Source organism: Scyliorhinus torazame, chromosome 20 (genome assembly GCF_047496885.1).
Source record: "Scyliorhinus torazame isolate Kashiwa2021f chromosome 20, sScyTor2.1, whole genome shotgun sequence".
In the NCBI taxonomy this organism is placed as follows: Eukaryota; Metazoa; Chordata; class Chondrichthyes; order Carcharhiniformes; family Scyliorhinidae; genus Scyliorhinus; species Scyliorhinus torazame.
The window spans coordinates 32,332,156-32,356,026 of NC_092726.1; the positions used below are offsets into that span (position 1 = coordinate 32,332,156).

Here is a 23,871-nt window from a genome sequence, read left to right on the forward strand (position 1 = left end):
TAATAATAATCATCTTTGTCACAAGTAGTCTTACATTAACACAACAACAAAGTTACTGTGAAAAGCCCTTCGTCGCCACATTCTGGCGCCTGTTCGGGTACACAGAGGGAGAATTCAGAATGTCCAATTCACCGAACAAGCACGTCTTTCGGGCCTTGTGGGACGAAACCGGAGCACCCGCAGGAAATGCACGCAGACACCGGGAGAACATGCAGGCTCCGCAAAGAGAGTGACCCAAGCTAGGAATCAAATCTGGGACCCTGGAGCTGTGAAGATATCGTTCCATATTAATACTGTTCCATATTAGTAATGTTCCATATTAATATTCAGCCATATTAATACTATTCCATATTAATACGGTTCCAAGTTAATATGCAGCCATATTAATACTGCTCCATATTAATAATGTTCCATATTAATGTCCAGCCACATTAATGCTGTTCCATATCAATATGGTTCCATATTAATATGCAGCCAGGTTAATACATTTTTGCTCAATGCCTGCTACCCCGCCCCCCACATGGAGGTTGGACATGGCCCGACTTGCCCATTAGGCTTTGTGCAAGAAAATATCGCAGGCCACAGATGATTATATTATTAATAACTAGACGCCCTTCACGCTCTGGGAGGCCACGAAGGCTGTGATCAGGGGTGATATCATGGCCAAGAACGCACGTAGAGACAAGGTAGAGAGGGCGGCTAGGCGACAGTTGTGGACTCCATACTGGAGGTAGACATGCGATACTCTGAGGTCCCGACCAAAGAACTCCTGGCGGAGAGGAAAAAGCTACAAATGGACTTTGATCTGCTCTCCACGAGGGAAGCAGTGCAGCAACTCCGCCAGACACGGGAGACCCTTTACGAACACGGAGATAAAGCCAGCCACTGCTGGTTCACCAGCTGAGAAAGCAGGCAGTAACGGGGGTAACAGCTCAGATTAGAAGCAGCAGACCGAATCCAGTGGCAGAGCCAAAAAATGTCTACGAGGCATTTGAGACCTTCTACCGGGGGCTATTCACCTACAAGCCCTGAGCTTATTAATACTATAAGGATGAAACAGATCATCGATGGACGGGACACCCCAGTTGTGAGACAGACTGAAAATGGGACTGGAAGCACCAGTAAAACTGGGAGAAGGATAGCGCAGTGGTGAGCCCTCGTTCCCCATGGTCCCGCCCGCCCCACACATCCCTGTGACGATGGATGTGGCTGTCCTGCAACCCAGTTGTGTGTAGAAGCTGGGATTCGTCTTTCTGGAGCGCAGGATTAGGTGGAATTTAAACAAGTCTTCAACGTCATAAAGATTTTATTTTAATGATAGAAATGGATAGATCCTCTGCCCCCAATTGCTCGACTGCATAAATCCCACCTTAGTTAGTGTCCCAATCCAGCGGACTTTCCACAATACCATATCCAGCAATGCTCAGGAAGAATCATTGTTTTCCTATCCAGCCGACTGTTCTATATAGAAGAAGCTGGTGAACTTTAGAAGGACAATTCTGCCTTCCTATCCACACAGCTGTTCACACATCAGTGCACTACGTCGAGATATTCTTTGGACTGACTTTTCTGTGTCATTTTTGGCTATATTGTTCATAAAAACAGATCAAGCTGAGCTGTACGAGATCTGCGTGTCCCCAGTGTACTCTGCTGAACACATCCAGATAGAGTCTGGAGCAATATTTCGCTGTTCTGTTCTAACCTGGTGCTCCAACGGACACATGCACCTGCCCTGCAGCCGAACATATATGTGTTTCATTTCCCAACCACTGTCCACACCCACTGACCCAAGCTGTACTTCTGAAGCCAATCTGCCTGTGCCATTCGCCTTGGATTGTTTCGAAATCCCACGTCAGGCTCGAATGCAGGTTACGATTCTTTATAGAATCATAGAATCCCTACAGAGCGGTAGGAGGGTCATTCGGCTCAACGAGTCTGCACCAGCCCTTGAAAGAGCAACCTATTTAAGCCCACACCGCCACCAGATCCACATTCCCGCAACCCAAACTAACCTAAAGGGCAATTTAGCACGGCGAATCCACCTGACCTGCACATATTTGGACTGTGGGAGGAAAACAGAGAACCCAGAGGAAACCGTGTCAGAGAAAGTGCAAACTCCACATGGACAGACATCCGAGGCTGGAATTGAACCTGGGTTGCTGGCGCTCTGAGGCAAGCGTGCAAACCACTGTGACACCGGATTGCAGCCTCCTGGACTCTGCACTGCACAGATTCACCGTGTAGGACAATCTCTGGGGTCTCTGACAGCCTCTTTTTTGTTTTACAATGAAATACACAGTTCTGAAAATTTAGAGTAGTCAATTATTTTTCCAATTTATGGTGGCTAATCCACCTACCTCCCACATCTTTAAGTTGTGGGGTGAGACCCACGCAGAACCGGGGAGAATGTGCAAACTCCACGCGGCCAGTGTCCCGGGGCCTGGGTCGAACCCGGGTCCTCGGCACAGCGAGGCAATGTGGACTGGGAACTTAAGGAAATTAGGAGAGCAAAAACGGTACATGAAAGGATACAGGCAGGTAAAATGAACGAACGTTCTAAGTAATTTTACCAGCTCATTAAGGGTAAAAGGATAACTCGGGAAATAGCCGGAAAACATAGGCTATCGCTTCTCGGCCTTTTGGTTCAGGTCAAGTGTAGTATCTGTTCTTATCAGTTTAATATCTGGTATGTCCTGGTGGTGCCAAGGGCCCTCCCTCTCAGATTCTTCATGCACACCCGAAGGCTCTGCGCCAATGCACGCTGCCCTCGGAGTGGCTGTGGGGGAAATGAGACGGTCACACACTTCCTTGTGGAATGTGCCTTTGCAAAGAAGGTCTGGAGAGAGATGCAGTGGTATTTGTCAAGGTTTATCCCAAACAGATCTGTGACACAGGACTCTGTGCTCTACAGACTGTTTCCAGGGACACACACCGAGACAAATATCAACTGCTGCTGGAAGGTCATCAACTCGGTAAAAGACGCTCTTTGGTCTGCCCGAAACTTGCTGATCTTCCAGTGCAAAGAATTGTCCTCGACCGAGTGTTGCAGACTGGCACATTCCAAGGTCCAGGACTACGTGCTGAGTGACGCACTCAAGCTTGGGGCAGTTGCCGCCAAGACGCATTGGGGAAAGACCATTGTGTAAAGTCTTTCCAGCAAATGTACACCGAGAGGCCGGTAACAGTGTAAAGCCCCTCGGTCGGGGCAACCAACACTCCAATGTATAAAACCAACATGCCACTGTAAATGTTTAAGAAGGAATTGTAATGTAAAGAGTGATATGTGTACGACAATATCAAAAGTGAATGAAAGAAAGTCAAGGCAGCATGTAACCCTGCCGGAAATGTACAGTCAAGACAATTTGAAATGTTTCTGTAATGCTCATGATGAATTTTTATGAATAAAGTATATTTTTTGAAAAAAAAAAAAATCTGTTCTTACCAGTTTAATATCTGATATGTCCTCAATCTGGGGACCGAATATTGAATTGATTTTTAGGACTCGGAGATGGTTCAGGGGCTTGCTCCTTCCGCTCCACGCATCAACCTGGTCTTGCAGTGCTTCCAGGAATGGTGCCCTCTCCCCGCTTTGGGGCGCAAAATGTATAAAAGCAGAAAATGCCGCAAAACCTGGCTTCCCCTTTTCTCTCTTGTCCAGTTGTCTCATCCTGACCAATTTAAGGCCTTTCAGGCTCCAAAGCATTGCTAGCTTTTCTGCTGGCGGGAGCTTCGTGCACGAATGTTGCGAGCCGATGGACTCGCGGACTTGCGGCAGCCAGGCTCCGTTTTCAGCTGATATGCCACACAGATTTCCTGCTGCTTTTTACAGGCCACTCACCTTCACACTCGGATGCCGACTTGCCTTCTCCTCACTTCAGTTACCACATCCCTTCATCCTGCACAACGGGGAAGTGTGGCGACAGACTGAACGGCATCCTGTTTGGATGTAGGTACACCTTCACGGCGTCTCTTTTCGTTCTCCTGACTCCACGACCAACACGCCAGGGTGGAGCTCAGGGAGACTAGACATTGCCCTCTGTTGGATTCCGCCAGTACTTGCTGCTTGCACGGATTGCCCTTTGTTCTGCAAAGGTGGAGATGACTTCGACTCCCTCCGTTGGGTGTCACTGGGCCTTCACAGCGTCTCCATTTCATCTGGTGACGACAGGGGACGGCTTGCCAGACGATGTCTTCGTGTTGTGTTTACTGGTTCTGCATGCACAGACTCCACCGTGCTCGGCCAAGCTGGATGTCTCTTGACCAACAGTGAGCGTAGACTAAAAGTTCCAAAGCACAGTCGAGCGCAGCAAGGTGCACCTGAATGTCGGTGGACGAGGAGGACAAGAGCCATTGCCGGAAAATATGGGCTATCGTTTCTCGGCCTTTTGGCTCAGATCAAGTGTGGTATCTGTTCTTATCAGTTTAATATCTGATATGTCCTCAATCTGGGGACCAAATGTTAAATTGATTTTTAGGACTCGGAGATGGTTCAGGGGCTTGCTCCTTCCGCTCCACGCATCAACCTGGTCTTGCAGTGCTTCCAGGAATGGTGCCCTCTCCCAGCTTTCGGGCGCAAAATGTATAAAAGCAGAAAATGCCGCAAAACCTGGCTTCCCCTTTTCTCTCTTGTCCAGTTGTCTCATCCTGACCAATTTAAGGCCTTTCAGGCTCCAAAGCATTGCTAGCTTTTCTGCTGGCGGGAGCTTCGTGCACGAATGTTGCGAGCCGATGGACTCGCGGACTTGCGGCAGCCAGGCTCCGTTTTCAGCTGATATGCCACACAGATTTCCTGCTGCTATTTACAGGCCACTCACCTTCACACTCGGATGCCGACTTGCCTACTCCTCACTTCAGTTACCACATCCCTTCATCCTGCACAACGGGGAAGTGTGGCGACAGACTGAACGGCATCCTGTTTGGATGTAGGTATACCTTCACGGCGTCTCTTTTAGTTCTCCTGACTCCACGACCAACACGCCAGGGTGGAGCTCAGGGAGACTAGACATTGCCCTCTGTTGGATTCCGCCAGTAGTTGCTGTTTGCACGGATTGCCCTTTGTTCGGCAAAGGTGGAGATGACTTCGACTCCCTCTGTTGGGTTTCACTGGGCCTTCACAGCGTCTCCATTTCATCTGGTGACGACAGGGGACGGCTTGCCAGACGATGTCTTCGTGTTGTGTTTACTGGTTCTGCATGCACAGACTCCACCGTGCTCGGCCAAGCTGGAGGTTTCTTGACCAACAGTGAGCGTAGACTAAAAGTTCCAAAGCACAGTCGAGCGCAGCAAGGTGCACCTGAATGTCGGTGGACGAGGAGGACAAGAGCCATTGCCGGAAAATATGGGCTATCGCTTCTCGGCCTTTTGGCTCAGATCAAGTGTAGTATCTGTTCTTATCAGTTTAATATCTGATATGTTCTGAATCTGGGGACCGAATATTAAATTGATTTTTAGGACTCGGAGATGGTTCAGGGGCTTGCTCCTTCCGCTCCACGCATCAACCTGGGCTTGCAGTGCTTCCAGGAATGGTGCCTTCACCCCGCTTTGGGGCGGAAATGTATAAAAGCAGAAAATGCCGCAAAACCTGGCTTCCTCTTTTCTCTCTTGTCCAGTTGTCTCATCCTGGCCAATTTAAGGCCTTTCAGGCTCCAAAGCATTGCTAGCTTTTCTGCTGGCGGGAGCTTCGTGCACGAATGTTGCTAGCCGATGGACTCGCGGACTTGCGGCAGCCAGGCTCCGTTTTCAGCTGATATGCCACACAGATTTCCTGCTCCTTTTTACAGGCCACTCACCCTCACCCCCGGATGCCGACTTGCCTTCTCCTCACTTCAGTTACCACATCCCTTCATCCTGCACAACGGGGAAGTGTGGAGACAGACTGAACGGCATCCTGTTTGGATGTAGGTACACCTTCACGGCGTCTCTTTTCGTTCTCCTGACTCCACGACCAACACGCCAGGGTGGAGCTCAGGGAGACTAGACATTGCCCTCTGTTGGATTCCGCCAGTACTTGCTGCTTGCACGGATTGCCCTTTGTTCGGCAAAGGTGGAGATTACTTCGACTCCCTCCGTTGGGTGTCACTGGGCCTTCACAGCGTCTCCATTTCATCTGGTGACGACAGGGGACGGCTTGCCAGACGATGTCTTCGTGTTGTGTTTACTGGTTCTGCATGCACAGACTCCACCGTGCTCGGCCAAGCTGGATGTCTCTTGACCAACAGTGAGCGTAGACTAAAAGTTCCAAAGCACAGTCGAGCGCAGCAAGGTGCACCTGAATGTCGGTGGACGAGGAGGACAAGAGCCATTGCCGGAAAATATGGGCTATCGCTTCTCGGCCTTTTGGCTAAGATCAAGTGTAGTCTCATTTGATCGAGGGAAGCTGAGGATTTCGATGACGATCGTGGATTGGAGAACTCGGAGGGATTGAAGTCGCCAAAGAAGAAACGTTTGGAGCTTGGCTGCTATTGGTGGATCTACATGCTGGCCTAAACCTCGGGTTTAGGCCTAACGCCGATACAGTTTCACACCCAACGTACGAGCTATGGATGCAGCTGCATCCCGACCACCAGGCTGGGGCGTGCGAAACACTGTCCGAGTCACAGTGAAGAAAACGGATGGAGAGTCACCTTTGGACCGGAAACACTTCGTGAAGAAGGTGCTGCTCGAGTGCTGTGGGTTTAAAGCAACAGAGATCTTCTGCTTGCAAAACTTCCCCAAGAATGGTTTCTTTGATGTCACCTTCAAGAGCGTCGCAGCGTGCATCAAATTCTTGAACGTCTTCAAGGAAAAAGGTAACCAGAGTCCCTTGTCGATCCTGACTGCGGAACCTCTGTTTACGCTACCGGCACAGCGAAATCGGGTTGTTACACTGCACACGTACAACCCCCACGTCCCTGTATCTGATGTGCTCACGTTCCTCGCCAGGTACGCTGAGCTGAAAAGTGACAGCGTGCAAGTGAAAGACACCTTCGGCATCTGGACAAGTGAGCACCAGGTCAAGGTGACCCTAAGAACGGACAGCAACGGAGCCATCCTGCATCCCCCCTCCAATTTCGCTATTGGAGTAAATCGTGGCTACCTCTACTACGTGGGACAGCCACGTGTATGCCACACCTGTGGCAAAACGGGGCATGTTGCCGCAAACTGCAGTGTGACCTTCTGCAAGAACTGCAGGCAGGAGGGACACATGACTAAGGACTGCAAAGAAGACAAGTGCTGCAACCTGTGTGGGGAGGCCGGCCATCTTTACAGGGCCTGCCCGAAACGCGGGGCGACATACGCTGAAATCATCAGCAGCGGAGTTAAAAAGGCGACCAGAGAGGAGGTGCATACACCCTCCACCGAAAAAGACACCACGGCTCAGAATGAGGAAAAGCAACAAAAGGGCCCCCAACAAAAAGAAGAGGCCCCAGCACCTCCTGACAACCCAACCCCAGCCCCATCTGAGGAGGAACACTCAATGGAAGAGGAAGAGGATGGGACAAAGAATAAAGAGCCCTGGGAAACCGTGAACAGGGACAAACGTAAGAGGAAACAAAAAAACAAACTGAAGAACCCCCTGAGGGGTAGTGGCAAAAAGCGACACCTCTCAGCCGGCGCACTTAGTGCCGACACCTCATCCGATGAGGGAAAACAGGACAAGAATCGGCCTCAGATAAAGAGGCAAAGCACCAACGTGGAACGGAAGGCACAGAACCCCCAGACCACCGACCGGGAAGAAAACAAGGTCACAGACCAACCTCCGATAGCAACGAGCAGCAACAACCCAGGTGAAGACCGGCCTGCATCCCCAACACCTACTGACTGCCACGACGAACCCCAGGGCTACACCACCCCCCCCCCCCCCCAATGCATCTGCATCAAAATCACGCGGCCAGTACGGACCAGAACAGTTTTCTCAGCCCTGCAACTGTGCTAAAGTTTGCGAGCACCACCGGCATGCTGGGGAACATTCAACAGCTGGAACAGCCAACTGTATAGACTCTGGACTCTTGAGACGGGTAAATCTATCTTTTTATAATGGGTTTAAAAATTGCATCCATAAATGTGCGAAGCATCAAAGATACTTCGCGGTGTGTAGCCACACTCAACTATTTGGCAAATGTAAAAGCTGACCTACTGTTCCTGCAGGAGTGCGGAATTCCGCACCTCAGCAACTACAGGCGCTGGTCGAGCTGGTAGTCCCACGGGCCATCCATCTGGTCAGGAGGAAACGACTGCCGCTCCTCCGGCCTGGGTATTCTGCTGCGGGGAGGCAACTTCACCATCTCCGACGTTAAGGAGGTGGTGGGCGGGCGCCTCCTCGTAGCAGACGTGAAATACAAAAACACCCCTCTCAGACTTATTAATGTGTACGCCCCGGCCGTAAAAAGTGAGCGGCTGGCAGTCCTTCAGCAACTCCCACTGCTGTTGGCCACCTCCAAGCCGGTCATCCTGGGTGGTGACTTCAACTGCATCATCGATGCGGCTGGACGATCCAGCAAAGCCGACAGCAAACTAGACGCTACGTCCAGACTCCTGATGGAAACGGTAAAAGACGCCAAGCTGCTCGACGTCTGCAGCAACCCTGCAGACTGCGCGCAGCGTAGATACACATGGTCACGGCCAGACGGGTCCGTCCGCTCCAGGATAGACTTCTTTTTTGTGTCCCGAGCTTTCACGGTCAGGTCCACCGACGTAACGCCGGTGTTCTTCTCTGATCACTGCCTCCTACTGGCCGACTGCCACGTGCAGGAAGACCAGGGGGTAGGCAGGAGGACGTGGAAGCTAAATGTAAAACTGCTGACCCCTGAGAACATCGAGGAACTCAGGAGGGATTACAAAGTTTGGAGAACCGTGAAACCCCTCTTTGAGGCCCCACATCTCTGGTGGGAAGCAATCAAGGGTAATATCAAGAGGTTTTTCATCCTCAAGGGCGTTCAAAAGGTGAGAGAGAGACGAGGGGTCATGTCCAGGCTCCAGAAAAGTATGCAAAATTTGCTCCAGCTGCAGTCGATGGTGGTGGATGTCAAGGAGGATCTCCAAGAGGTGAAGGGCCAGCAAGCCTCGCTCTACACCTCGGAGGCCTCCAAGGTTATCTTCCGTTCCAGAGTCCGCTCCGTGGAGCAGGACGAAAAGTGCTCACGCTTCTTCTTCCAAAAGGTCCACAAAGAGACCTCTGTGATCAGCAGCCTGAAGGAAGAAGATGGCTCTGAAAAGTCATCGCAGTCTGACATCCTGAGGATCAGCCAATCCTTTTATGCCGGACTGTATGACCTGAAGCCAACAGATAGCAATGTTTCCCAGACCTTCCTGTCGACTATCACGGAGGTCATAGGCGACAGCGAGCTGGAAAACCTGGACAAACCACTAACTCTGGACGAGCTGACAAAGGCCGCCAAGTCCTTCGAGACGAGTAAAACTCCCGGAAGCGACGGCTTACCGGTTGAGTTGTATTCAGCTCTGTGGGACTGGATGGGCCCAGACCTGCTGGAAGTGTACGAGAGTATGCTTCTGGAAGGCAGCATGTCAGAGTCCATGAGGAAAGGCATCATCACCCTCATCTACAAGCAGAAGGGGGAAAGGGAAGAAATTCGAAATTGGCGACCCATTTCACTGTTGAATGTGGACTACAAAATTCTAGCAAAGGTCATCGCCAATCGGGTCAGGTCTGCTCTGGAGTCGGTGATCCACCCTGACCAGACCTGTGCTGTACCCGGCAGGAAGATCTCTGATAGCCTCGCGCTACTCAGGGATACGATCGCCTACGTGCAGGACAGGGGGGTGGACACTTGCCTCATCAGCCTTGACCAGGAGAAGGCTTTTGACAGAATATCGCACACCTACATGATGGATGTGCTCTCCAAAATGGGGTTTGGGGAGGGAATTCGCAATTGGATCAAACTGCTCTACACAAACATCCATAGCGCAGTCTCAATCAATGGGTGGGAATCAGAAAAGTTCCAGATCAAATCTGGAGTCAGGCAGGCTGCCCTCTCTTCTCTGCCCTTTTTGTGTGCTGCATAGAACCTTTTGCCGAGTCCATCAGGAGGGATCCGGGTAAATGAGGTGTGACGATCCCAGGCAGTGGAGGCATGCAAGTCAAGGCCTCCCTGTACATGGACGACGTTGCCGTCTTCTGCTCGGATCCTGCGTCTGTACACAGGCTCTTGACCACCTGCGATCAGTTTGAACTTGCCTCGGGAGCCAAGGTAAACCGTGGCAAGAGCGAGGCCACGTTCTTTGGGAACTGGGCCGACCGGTCCTTTGTCCCCTTCACTGTCAGGTCAGATTACCTGAAGGTGCTGGGGATATGGTTCGGAGCTGCTGGGGCGTGCACCAAAAACTGGGAGGAGCGCATAGGAAAGGTAAGACAGAAACTGGGCTGGTGGGAGAAACGCTCCCTCTCCATTGCGGGCAAAACCCTGGTCATCAGGTGTGAGGTACTCTCGGTGCTACTGTACGTGGCGCAGGTCTGGCCCATAACCCGACCCTATGCCACAGCAGTCACCCGGGCCATCTTCAAATTTATCTGGCGATTCAAGATGGACCGTGTCCGAAGGGACACCATGTACAAACCTCTGGAGAAGGGAGGGCGGAATGTACCCAACGTCTCCCTCATCCTGTTGGCCACCTTTGTGTCCAGCTGCATCAAGCTGTGCTGGGACCCCCAGTATGCAAACACCAAGTGTCACTACATACTGAGGTTCTACCTGTCGCCGGTGTTGCGAAGGATGGGCCTGGCCTCATTGCCGCGGAACGCTCCAAGTAGTTGGACCGTACCGTACCACCTGTCCTTCGTGGAAAAGTTTTTGAAGAAAAACACCTTTGACCACAAGGCAATGAAGCAGTGGTCAGCACGTAATGTCCTCGAGGCCCTCAGGGAAAAGGAGACCGTGGAGGACGTTGGATGGTTCCCGGAGCAGACGGCCAGAGTCATCTGGCAGAACGCCTCATCACCAGAACTTTCAAACAAGCACCAAGACCTAGCTTGGCTGGTGGTGAGAAGGGCCCTCCCTGTCAGATTCTTCATGCACACCCGAAGGCTCTGCGCCAATGCACGCTGCCCTCGGAGTGGCTGTGGGGGAAATGAGACGGTCACACACCTCCTTGTGGAATGTTCCTTTGCAAAGAATGTCTGGAGAGAGATGCAGTGGTATTTGTCAAGGTTTATCCCGAACAGATCTGTGACACAGGACTCTGCGCTCTACGGACTGTTTCCAGCGACACACACCGAGACAAATATCAACTGCTGCTGGAAGGTCATCAACTCGGTAAAAGACGCTCTTTGGTCTGCCCGAAACTTGCTGATCTTCCAGTGCAAAGAATTGTCCTCGACCGAGGGTTGCAGACTGGCACATTCCAAGGTCCAGGACTACGTGCTGAGGGACGCACTCAAGCTTGGGGCAGCTGCCACCAAGGCGCAATGGGGAAAGACCACTGTGTAAAGTCATTCCAGCAAATGTACACCGAGGGGCGCGTAACAGTGTAAAGCCCCTCGGTCTGGGCAACCAACACTCCAATGTATAAAACAAACATGCCACTGTAAATATTTAAGAAGGAATTGTAATGTAAAGAGTGATATGTGTACGACAAAAGCAAAATTGAATGGAAGAAAGTCAAGGCAACATGTAACCCTGCCGAAAATGTACAGTCAAGACAATTTGAAATGTTTCTGTAATGCTCATGATAAATTTTGATGAATAAAGTGTATTTTTAAAAAAAAAAAAAAAATCTGTTCTTATCAGTTTAATATCTGATATGTCCTCTATCTGGGGACCGAATATTAAATTGATTTTTGGGACTCGGAGATGGTTCAGAGGCTTGCTCCTTCCGCTCCACACATCAACCTGGTCTTGCAATGCTTCCAGGAATGGTGCCTTTCGCCCGCTCTTGGGAGCAAAAGGTACAAAAGCAGAAACTGGCGCAAAACCTGTCTTCCCCTTTTCTATCTTGTCCAGTTGTCTCATCCTGACCAATTTAAGGCCTTCCAGGCTCCAAAGCATTGCTAGCTTTTCTGCTGGCGGGAGCTTCGTGCATGAATGTTGCGAGCCGATGGACTCGCGGACTTTCGGCAGCGAGGCTCCGTTTTCAGCTGATATGCCACACAGATTTCTTGCTGCTTTTTACAGCCGACTCACCCTCACCCCCGGGTGCCGACTTGCCTTCTCCTCACTTCAGTTACCACATCCCTTCATCCTGCACAACGGGGTAGTGTGGCGACAGACTGAATGGCATCCTGATTTGGATGTAGGTACACCTTCACGGCGTCTCTTTTCGTTCTCCTGACTCCACGACCATCACGCCAGGGTGGAGCTCAGGGAGACTAGACATTGCCCTCTGTTGAATTCCGCCAGTACTTGCTGCTTGCACGGATTGCCCTTTGTTCGACAAAGGTGGAGATTACTTCGACTCCCTCCGTTGGGTGTCACTGGGCCTTCACAGTGTCTCCATTTCATCTGGTGACGTCAGGGGACAGCTTGCCAGACGATGTCTTCGTGTTGTGTTTTACTGGTTCTGCATGCACAGACTCCACCGTGCTCGGCCAAGCTGGATGTCTCTTGACCAACAGTGAGCGTAGACTAAAAGTTCCAAAGCACAGTCGAGCGCAGCAAGGTGCACCTGAATATCGGTGGATGAGGAGGACAAGAGCCATCGCCGGAAAATATGGGCTATCGCTTCTCGGCCTTTTGGCTCAGATCAAGTGTAGTATCTGTTCTTATCAGTTTAATATCTGATATGTCCTCTCTCTAGGGACCGAATATTGAATTGATTTTTGGGACTGGGAGATGGTTCATCGCCAGGTACACTGAGCTGAAAAGTGACAGCGTGCAAGTGAAAGACACCTTCGGCATCTGGACAAGTGCGCACCAGGTCAAGGTGACCCTAAGAACAGACAGCAACAGAACTATCCTGCATACTCCCTCCAGTTTAGCTATTGGAGTAAATCGTGGTTACCTCTACGACGTGGGACAGCCACGAGTATGCCACAAAACGGGGCATGTTGCCGCAAACTGCAGTGTGACCTTCTGCACAAACTGCAGGCAGGAGGGACACATCTTTACAGGGCCTGCCCGAAACGCGGGGCGACACATGCACAGATCATCAGCAGCGGAGTTAAAAAGGCGACCAGAGAGGAGGTTCATACACCCTCCACCGTAAAAGACACCACGGCACAGAATGCGGAAAAGCAACACAAGGGCCCCCAACAAAAACAGGAGGCCCCCCCGACGATTCTCCGGGCCCCGATGGACCGAGTGGTCGTAAAGCTTTGCCCAGTCCTGCCGACATGAATTATTCACCTCACACACAGCGGGACCTGGCAGGTAAGTGTGCGGGGGTCATCCTGGGGTGGTGGGGGTGGGGGGGTGGTATCCTGACCCGCGATCGCCGCCTACTGATCTGCTTAATTAAACAGCTTATACTTAGTTGGAATCGAAACAATGTCGCCTTTAAACACTCTATAATCGGCAATATTCCATCAGATTGATTTTCAGGATGAACACTCACATTTGAGTTGAGGCAGCTTCTTAAAAGTGTCCCGCACCATTTTAACTCCTTTAAAATGATTATTTGGTGAACATGAGCAGTGGGTATAGGTGCCTTGGTATAATTTACTTTCCTTACTTTTGACGTGTGACTATCCTAATGGATATCTACAAGTTACGTGGGTCCGTGTTTATATCCGAAACAGGACAACATGGTCCCCGATTGGTTGGTGGCCAGGACAGGTGCTCAGGACGGGAGGAGGTGTTACACGGAGACCGCTGGGGGACGCTGTGTGATGTTTACTTTGGTTTAGAAGCCGCCAGTATGATCTGTGAGCATCTTCATTGCGGGGCGGTAAAGAACATCATGAGAGGTGCTCCCTTTGGAAAGGGAACCGGCCCAGTGTGGAAGGAGAACTACAGGTGCGGCGGGAACGAGTCCAGGTTGTGGCAGTGTCCGCTTTCATCCGTGTTCGATTTTAGCTGCTCCCATGGAAATGAAGCCAGTGTCATCTGCTCGGGTGAGTGCCCTCAATCCAGATAATCAGAGCAAAGTACAATGTGGCACAGAAAATGAAGCGGCCATTCGTTCCATCGTGACCGTGCAAGCGGTTTGGAAATGTAACTCAACTTTTCGCAACTCTGGAGTGCCCTCACAGACCAGTGTTATTTCCCTTCCACATAATTGATCAATTCTCTTTTCAATGACATGATTGATCTTCACGTCCATTATACCCACACTGTCCATTTCCGATCCAAACCACTCACTGCCTATGAAAGTACTCTGAGGTCACAATTGTTATTTTGTCAAATATCTTAAACCTGCCCCTCCTCCCATCCTCGCCCTATGCCGACGGGAACATTGCGTCCATATCTGTGTTTCACAGAACTCTCAGGATTCTGAACACCCGGTCAAATCGGGAAGTTAAAAAATCCTCAGCACTACATTGAGGGTAATTAGAGGAGAAGTCCGGCGTGTCCACTCCTGTATTTTGTTTCACTCAATATCACACAGGACAGATTATTGGCCACTCTCACATGGCTGTTTGCGGGACTTTGGTCTCCTCCTTAATGTCTCTATTTTTTTTTTTCATTTTGCATATTCCTGCAGCTGTTTGAGACAATTCACCGTTGCAATGGCAGAATAATAGTTCTCGTATTCGGCACTACAGGCAAATTCTTTCCCACACTCTGAATTTACATACCTAGACTGCAAGCATAATTTCAAAGGAGTTACATTCTCTTCTCCTGTAATCCCAGATAATGCCGCAATATTCCCTCCTCTCGTGCTAGCTGCCTGTACCGATTCTCTGCACGTGATTGATTTCCCCTAATGTTACCTCATAGCTCCAAAATGTCTTCCAAATCTGTCCTGACCATACCGATGGAACTAGCCAATTGAACCAGAAGGATTTGGGACGCGACTGCGTTCAGCTGCAACCTATCCCAACATTCCCTGATCCCTCTTCCGCAGAACTGTTGCCCATATTGGAGGAAATTTATGTCCAAACCCCAGCATCTAATCTCCAGCTAGGTGTACATGCGTTTGCTAATGTTAAAAAAACAGAGTTGCATTTGGTGCAGTACCTAATAAGGATCTTTCTACATATACCGGCCAACGTGCGAGCGAACTCTGGCTTTCGATAAACAGTATTTGCATGACTCTATCCCTCTTTGTCATTGTTTCTGACACGGACCACGAATGCTGACTGTTCAGCTTCCTGCCTGACAGTGCTCAGCATCCGCGTAGTCACACCCTTCACTCTTGCACCAGAGAAGCAGTCTGGGGTAAAGATGATCTAAATCTGCGTTAATTTGTTTCACTGTTACCATTGTTCTCAACGTCTCACTTCACACAGATGAAAATTGGTCACTGAGATTGATGAATGGGGGTAGCAGGTGTGATGGCCGAGTGGAGATTTACTACAACCGCAGCTGGGGCAGAGTCCAGGAGAGCTGATGGGACCTGAATGACACTGACGTGGTCTGTAGACAGCTGGGCTGCGGAGCCGCGATAGCCGCATATAACTCTTCACAATACGGAGAGGATGAAGGGTCAGTGTGGGTGAATTATGTCCATTGTAAAGGAAACGAATCGCATCTCTGGAACTGCAGCTCATTCCCACCGAAGTCGCCTCACACTGACAGCATCGACGTAGGGGTTCTGTGTTCAGGTGAATAAACAGGTCACTGTGACTGAAATGAACGGGAAATGTGTCATGGGCAATGGGAACATGTCATTTCTTCCTCAGGGGCCTGTGGACCAATTATTTAACACTGGAGCCAGGATGAACATGGGCAGTAATAACACATATTTGGAACTATGCTGACAGATTGAACAACGTTATAAATCTCTAGGTCCCGCCCCACAGTAAATACAGACATAGCCAATAAGGACCAATGACAACGATGACAAATGAATTGGTCAGAGGGGTAGGTTTCAACAGCGCAACTGAAAGGGAGAGGAAAGGTTTAAGTCAAGGAATTCTGATATTGTCTGTCAAAAGCCAATGTCGGGGCTGTTGATTTTTTTTGTTCGTTCTTGTGATGTGGGCGTCGCTGTCTGGGCCAGCAATTGTTACCCATATCTAATTGCCCTTAAACTGAGTGGAGTGCTAGACTATTTCAGACTGGGGGAAGTTAAGACTTAACCGCATTGGTGTGTGGGGCTATAGTCACATGTAGGTCAAAACGGGTTAGGACAACAGACTTCCTGCCTGAGGTGCATTAGTGAATGAGATGGGTTTTTACGACAATCGACAATGGTTACATTGTCATCAATAGACGTCCAATTACAGATTTTAATTGAATTCAAATTCCACCATTTCGTAACATGGGATTAGAAGCCGCGCCCCCAGAGCTATCCCCAGGTCTCTGCATTAGTAGTCCAGTAACAATACCAATACGAAGACGCCTCCTCATTAAGTATGGGGGATCGATTGATGTATTTGTGCATTTGAACATGACAATGATATTCTAAAGCTAAATTATATTATAGGATGAAAGTGCAGGATAGATCAAATAGGTGATTTTGGTAGGCGGGGGGAGTGTGTGAGGCAATGTAATTGCGGTGGGCATTATTGGTGAGATCAAATTTGCGCGGTTCACTTTGGAAAGTGTTGTTTGCATTAGCGTTTTTGAAGGGAGCAAGATTGGTTTCCCAGCTAGGCATTTGGGAAATCCTCCTGTCTTGAAAGAACATGGATCTTCTGAAACTTTCAGCCGGAAGTGTGGTGAATTCGCGGGGAGGGTCAGTGCTTGAGCGGTTAAGCCGCTTTTTCTCTCAATGATGCTACCAACCCATTGAACATTTTCTGATTTGTACCATTAAGAACATTATGGCGATATCTGATGAAATATGGGCAGCAAAACAGTATGCAGTGAAAAACATAACATAAAATGTTTGCTTAAAGGGATTGTGTTTAGACTTATTAATTGGCATAATTAGACAATTGCGGGCGAAACATTCTATCCAGCATAGAATGGGCCAATCCCGAAAACCACGGTGCAGATTTTATAAAATAAATTGAGAGGACCCACTAATTTTTTCCAATTCACGGGCAATTTAGCGTGACCAAATCACCATACGCTATTCAGGTTTGGGTTGTGGGTGTGAGAACAACGCAGACACGGGCAGAATGTGAATTCTCCACATTGGCAGTGACCCATGGCCGGGATTAATCCTGGGACCGCTGCGCGGTGAGGCAGCGGTGCTAAACACTGCGCGCTTTATCAATTTCCAAATGATTTGTATCGGTTGATTCAGATTTTCGGAACAGGCATTTCCCGACGTCCCATTGAAGAGCAGTTCCACATTGCCTTCACGGCGTTATTTTCCAGTCACCATATTATACATTTAGGTAAGACTACAAAAGTGTTGGACAACAAGTATTCATTTACCTGTGAACAGCAGCTTGAAAGGGAGATTTTAATTCAGCCGGCTGTTACACAATAGTTTGAATTAAACAGTGATATGAATTTGTGTTAGAAGGATAATATTCCACTGCATTATTTTCTATCAGGACACAAACAGTTAAGGCTATCTGACGGGGCAAGCCGGTGTGCTGGCCGATTGGAGATTTATTACTCTGGGACCTGGGGCTCAGTTTGTGACGATTCCTGGGACCTGACAGACGCTGACGTGGTTTGCAAACAGCTGGCCTGTGGAAATGCATTGCAGCTTCCATTTCCTGCTCCGTCTGGACCAGGCACAGGCAGCATTTGGCTTGATGAGCTGGACTGTTCCGGGAACGAATCGTCTATCTGGCAATGCCCCCATGCATTGTGGGGAAACCACGACTGTAATCATAAAGAAGATGTGGAGATCATGTGCTCAGGTAAAGATCGTATTTCCTTCAGTTTTCAGCGAAGTTTCATACTGAAGATATATCCCCGAGTTTGGTCGGAACTGCACTGACGTAGGTTAGTCGGACTAACGCCGAGTGTGGCGTTTATTCTGCACACAAATAGCATTAAAACGTTGATTCAGCCTACCGGATCTATGTTCCCTTCCGATTCTTTCTCCTCTCACTTCCGTTTATACTCTCAGTGTAAAAGCATCGGTGCTGTCCGCCTCAAGTATCTTATGTTTTCTGAGTTTCACTTTCCTCCAACTTTCTGGCAATCAGAAGAAAAACATGTTCTCCTGAACTCACTGTGAATGTTATTCGTACAACAGATGGTCGTAACAGGGTCATACAGATCCAAAGCACAGAAAAGACCTCTCGGCCCATCGTGTCTGTTATATATTGTGCAGTCCTCTTCAGAAGTAACTGCTTGCCCAATTTTCTGCCTCCTATAAATTTGGAACTTTTACTTGTGAGGGCAAAGTACGACTAGTTGATGTATATCATCAGGAACAGTAAAACCAGCACCAATCCATGTGAACATCCCGTTCGTTCTTCTGCTATTTAACTAACAGAATAATTTACAGTTAATTTTACAGCAACTTTCCTACTGACTCGCTGGTTTCTCATTTTCTGACCTGAGTTAACAATGTGGGAACTTGTCAAAGCTCTGCTGACAATCCAGGCTGATTTAAAGGAACGCATTCATCATAGATTATCATAGAATTTTCAGTGAAGGACGCCATTGGGCCCATCGAGTCTTCACCGGCTCTTGGAAAGAGCACCCTACCCAAGGTCAACACCTCCACACCCAATCCCCATAACCCAGTAACTCCACCCAACACTAAACTTTGCAAAGTTTCCTAGTCATTCAATGCGGTACATCATGTAAATATCTGGTTTGGAATTCACATTTACTTATTATGGACTGTATCGTTTGGTTGCAGCTGCTCGTTTCTGTTAATTTTCTGATATAATATCAATGAAAATGTTAACTCAACTGGCGCAACATATGTATTGCAGTGCACTGTGGATAAACAATTGGTCAATTGAACCAACAGGGTGTTTGTTATTTCATTGATAGAACACAAAGAGCTCCGTCTGGTTAATGGAAAGCATCGCTGTGAGGGGAGAGTGGAAGTGTTCTACAATGGGACCTGGGGCACAGTGTGCTCTGACAAACTGGAGAACCGTGATGCAGATGTGATCTGTAAACAGTTAGAGTGCGGTACCGCCGATTTCATTGACTATGACGCTAAATCATTTGGAATGGGTACCGGCCACATTTGGCTCGATGAGATCGAATGTCTGTCACATGAGACGACACTTTGGCAATGTCAGGGAGACCCGTTGGGTCAACACAACTGTGAACATCGGGAAGATGCGGGTATTGTTTGTTCAGGTAACACAATGAACTACTTTGTTTGCAGATGTAATTTCACATATTAATGTCATCTTCATTCAACATGTCTGTCTTATCAACAGGGGGAAACACAATAAAGGGACCACACTACAGTCTCAAGGACTGCGGTGGAGAATCAGGTTCTCCTTCACCTTTTCTAACAGCTGCCTGATTGTATTCTGCGCTTGTGTCACGTCAAGTGTAATAATTATTTTTTCTTTGACAAATTCAGGACAAATCTTGCGCTTGGCTGGAGGTGACACCAGATGCTCCGGACGAGTGGCGATATTGTGTAACAACACTTGGGGCACGGTATGCGATGATTCCTGGGATATGAACGATGCCAGAGTTGTGTGCAGGCAGTTGGAGTGTGGTCCCCCTCTATTGCCCCAGGAGGGGCCTCTTTTGGCCAGGGTAACGGTACTACCTGGCTGGATGAGGTGAAGTGCACTGGAAATGAATCCTTTCTCTCTGATTGTCCTTTATCATTGTGGCCTCAAGCTGACTGTGATCACAAGGAAGACGCCAGTGTGGTTTCTTCCGGTAAGCATCGCACAGAGTGGTGGGAGCTTGATCTGGACAGGGGTGTTTGGTTCTTGGTTTCATAGATTATCATAGAATTTACAGTGCAGAAGGAGGCCATTCGGCCCATCGAGTCTGCACCGGCTCTTGGAAAGAGCACCCTACCCAAGGTCAACACCGCCACCCTATCCCCATAACCCAGTAACCCCAACCAACACTAAGGGCAATTTTGGACACTATAGATTAAATCTTCTGAATATGAAGCACGTATATAAATTAAGAATAACAGCTAAATTTCGAACATCAAACCCAAATAATTGTTTATTTTTTTCGACATGTTCCACAGATCCGCTTTTCTCTCCAACTTCTTCTCCATCCACGCCTCAAGGTACATCTCGTTGATAGAAATCATTCAATATTATTGTTATTTTTATATTCGGGGAATAATTGGACATTGGAATTGCCTTGTTGCGAGGATTTCTCAAAATGATAATCATGTAAACATTGAAAATTACACGGTGAAACCATTATCTGTGAAAACTTTCCTGAATCTTTAATACAGCTCCTGAAGATGAAAGCACTTCCATTCCTCTTGTTATCTGCATATCACTCGGAGTCCTATTGATCTGTGAGTTACTCGCCCTGGTGACAGTAATGCAGAGGAAGATGTCAATAAAAGGTGCGGCTCGAATCGAATTGTGAACCTCACACTGAATTTTGAATGTTGCTTTATCTTCTCTTCAATGTCTCTTTCCCCAAACTGTACCCAGTCGGTTGTAAGACAGAAAATAACATGCTATTGGTCAGTCATTTCGTTCAAGGTATTCGAGAAACAGTAACATCATAGAATCATAAAAATTGTACAGTACAGAGGGAGACCAGTCGCCCCATCGAATCGGCACCAACCCTCCTAAAGAGCACCCGACGTAGGCCTGATCCAACCCTCTATTCCCGTACCCGCACCTAACCATAGGCACTAAGGGGAAATTTAGAATGGTCAATCTGACTAACCTCCACATCTTTGAATAGATTCAAAACATTACACTTAAAATAGGGAATTTTCATCAGCCGTCCAGGAGACTCGAAATTAGTTTCATTTTTGTAACAATAGATCAACACATGGAATGAAAACACTTTAAACTCTGAGCTCAGTATTTTCTTTAGCTGCTTATATATATTATTCCATTCAGTATTCGTTGTAAGCCTGCACAGTCTGTGACGATGTCCACTGTCAACTTCTCTGAATGGAATCAGCCGCCGTTTTCAGAAGTGATGGAACATTTTCTATCTTTTACATTCTGCATCCCAGCACAACAAACACCCTGATATCAGTGGATCTCTGCTGGTGGTGCAGTGAGTACTGGGCCCACAGCCGAGTCAGAAGCTCCGCTTCAGGTCCAAAGACTTCATATACCAAGGAATATCAAAACACCTTGAAAGTTCTTTCCATGGCCACAATGACACACAGGTAAAGTGGGGGAAAGTCCTGCTCCGTCAAGCTTGGTGTGGATTTGTGACCGTCTGGCGACAGGCTGGCGACATTTTCCCTACAGAATTTTGGCAGTAGAATCTGATGAACCTTTGTCTTGTGAACCACTATGATTGGGGCTGAGAAACAAAACAGCTCCCTGTATCTTAACTCGCACCAAGTTATTTTGATTCATATCTGATGGACAGAACAATAGTGGCCCGGAAATCCCTCCGTTACTGATCCTTGAAATCGAGTAAGTGGAATTATTACTGGGCCAATCATCCAGAGACACAAAGTAATGCTCTGTGTTCCGTGGTACAAATACAGCCTCGGCAAAGAGGGAGATTTGAAATGAGTCAATCTGGAATTATATGTCTAACTATGATTGTAACAATATGCTAATCGTTCCGCTCTCCCGCCAACAGGTCCTCTCACTGGCGGCTGGGACTCACCATCTGGTTTCTACCAACCAATTTATGCAGAAATATATAATACTCCACCTGACAAGGTTTCCATCCAGACCCGTGCTTCAGGTTTGCATTCTGTATTCACTTCAAAACCAAGTTACAAGGGCAAATACCGGTTCAGGTTTAACAAGTTTAATTTTCAGTGCACTGGCTGCACAACACCATTCTCGTGCAACAAGGAGATCTGTATTTCTTCATCTTCAGATGATGAATGATTTTGATTCGATTCCCACTCTCCCGAATTGTTCCAGAATGTTTTTTGGCGGCCAGTGCATAACATAGAGAGCACCGTAGCAGTTTCCCACAAGGCTGCATCGCGGCTCCATTTGCCCCCAGCAACGTTCAGCTTCAAATAAGTATCGGCAAAGCGGCTGCTGGAATATGTAAATGAACATTTCAAAGCTTGCAGATGATACCAAGTTGGGTGGGAGGGTGAACTGTGACGAGGATGCCGGAATCCAACAGCATGCTCTGGACAGGTACGGTGAGTGGGGAAATCAATGGCAGATGCAGTATAATTTGGATAAGTGTGAGATTAATCACTTTGGAAGCAAAAACAGGAAGGCAGATTACCACCTGAATTGTTGTAATTTGGGAGAGGGGAGTGTGCAGCGGGACCTGGGAGTCATTGCGCACCAGTCGCTGAAGGTAAGCATGCAGATGCACAGGCGGTAAAGGAGGTTAAGGGCTGGATGAGCTCAGTGGGCTCGACCGTTGGTTTCTAGTGCCGAACAAGGCTAGCAGCGTGGGTTCAATCCCCGTACCAGCTTACGCGAACAGGTGCCGTAATGTGGCAACGAGGGGCTTTTCGCAGTAACTTCATACTTGTGACAATAAAAGATTAGTATTATATTATGGTATTTTGGCCTTCATTGCAAGAAATTTCGAGTACAGATGCCGGGATGTGTTGCTGCCATACCTCGAATATTGTGCACAGTTTTGGTCTCCCTTTCTGAGGAAGGATGTTCTTGCTCTCGAGGTAGTGCAACGAAGGTTTATCAGACTGACCCCAGGTATGGACTGATACCAAGAATGGTAGATTTGTCAAATGCGGAGAGATTCAGTACGTTAGGATTGTCCTCTCTGAAGTTCAGGAAAATTATCTCATCGAGACTTACAAAATTCTAACAGGTCTAGACAGGGTAGATGCAGGGAAGATGTTACCAATGATGAGTGTGTCCACAACCAGGAGTCACAGTCTGAGGATTCAGGGTAAACTATTTCGGACAGAGATGAGGACACGTTTCTTCACCCAATGTGTGGTGAGCCTGTGGAATCCATTCCCACAGAATGTATTCACGAGGCGGCAAGATATAGCACATGGGGAGAGTGGGACATAAATGGAAAAGATAGCAGAGGCAGTACTGCAGTTATTTACTAGTCATGACTAAAGGTGTAATGTCAGGTTCCTAGCGGAAAGCTAGGGATATTACTAATAAATAATATTACTAAATTATATTACTAATAAAGGATGAGAAGAATATCTCGGAAAATAAACATCAATCCGCTGAACATTATCGAGAGGAAAATTCCGACTAAAGGAGGGAAGAAAATCAATACAAATAAAAGAATATTAGAACGGTCAGCGCATCTTTCAAATAGGACCTCTCAGATAATCAACAACACTGAATTGTTTTAAAGGCGCCGGAGCAGATATGGTTTACACTGTAAATCTTGGTGTCTAATATTAAGCGAGAAGTTAGCACCTAATACACTAATGAATGAGACCAGAGCACAGCTGTCAGCTAGGTGATAAGTAGGTGCAATGTGGCCTCTGAGTCAGACGTTTTCAGGTTAAGGTTCCACCCCATAACTTGGACAGATAAATGAAGTCTGGCACTGCGGTGCATTGCTGAGCGGGGAGCTGTGCATCTTCGGATGTCAGCTTTCATTGGAGCTAGTGAAGAGAGGAACATCATGTCCTCTATTCTGAGTATAAAGTATCAATTGACCACGCTGAAGAAGTCTTGAGGGTTTGCCGTTTTGTCCTGACCAATAATGACCCCTGTCGCAAATTCACACAATCAGGTGACATGTTCTTTTTGTTGAAATGCTGTGATGTCCGTGGTATATTGCAACTCACAAATTGACTGCTGTGTTCCCATATTGTAACAGCGACTAATTTTAATTGTACATCTTTAGCTGCAAAGAGTTTAAAACCTGCTGATCATGAAAAACACGAAAAACAAGTGGTTATTTC

General features: G+C 48.1%; 4 non-coding genes and 2 pseudogenes across 4 annotated transcripts; all 6 read left to right on the forward strand.

Moving 5' to 3' along the window:
• The first annotated feature begins 2,623 nt into the window (after positions 1-2,623).
• On the forward strand, positions 2,624-2,806 carry LOC140397412 (U2 spliceosomal RNA). The gene has a single exon (XR_011936860.1). It is a non-coding gene; the product is annotated as a U2 spliceosomal RNA (small nuclear RNA).
• Positions 2,807-3,408: 602 nt separating this feature from the next.
• LOC140397298 (U2 spliceosomal RNA) lies at positions 3,409-3,584 on the forward strand (annotated as a pseudogene).
• A 785-nt stretch (positions 3,585-4,369) lies between these two features.
• On the forward strand, positions 4,370-4,560 carry LOC140397496 (U2 spliceosomal RNA). Its single transcript, XR_011936932.1, has one exon. It is a non-coding gene; the product is annotated as a U2 spliceosomal RNA (small nuclear RNA).
• Positions 4,561-5,345: 785 nt separating this feature from the next.
• Positions 5,346-5,536, forward strand: LOC140397632 (U2 spliceosomal RNA). The gene has a single exon (XR_011937065.1). It is a non-coding gene; the product is annotated as a U2 spliceosomal RNA (small nuclear RNA).
• Positions 5,537-11,678: 6,142 nt separating this feature from the next.
• Positions 11,679-11,862, forward strand: LOC140397339 (U2 spliceosomal RNA). Its single transcript, XR_011936825.1, has one exon. It is a non-coding gene; the product is annotated as a U2 spliceosomal RNA (small nuclear RNA).
• Positions 11,863-12,649: 787 nt separating this feature from the next.
• Positions 12,650-12,815, forward strand: LOC140397231 (U2 spliceosomal RNA; annotated as a pseudogene).
• The last annotated feature ends 11,056 nt before the right edge of the window (positions 12,816-23,871 follow it).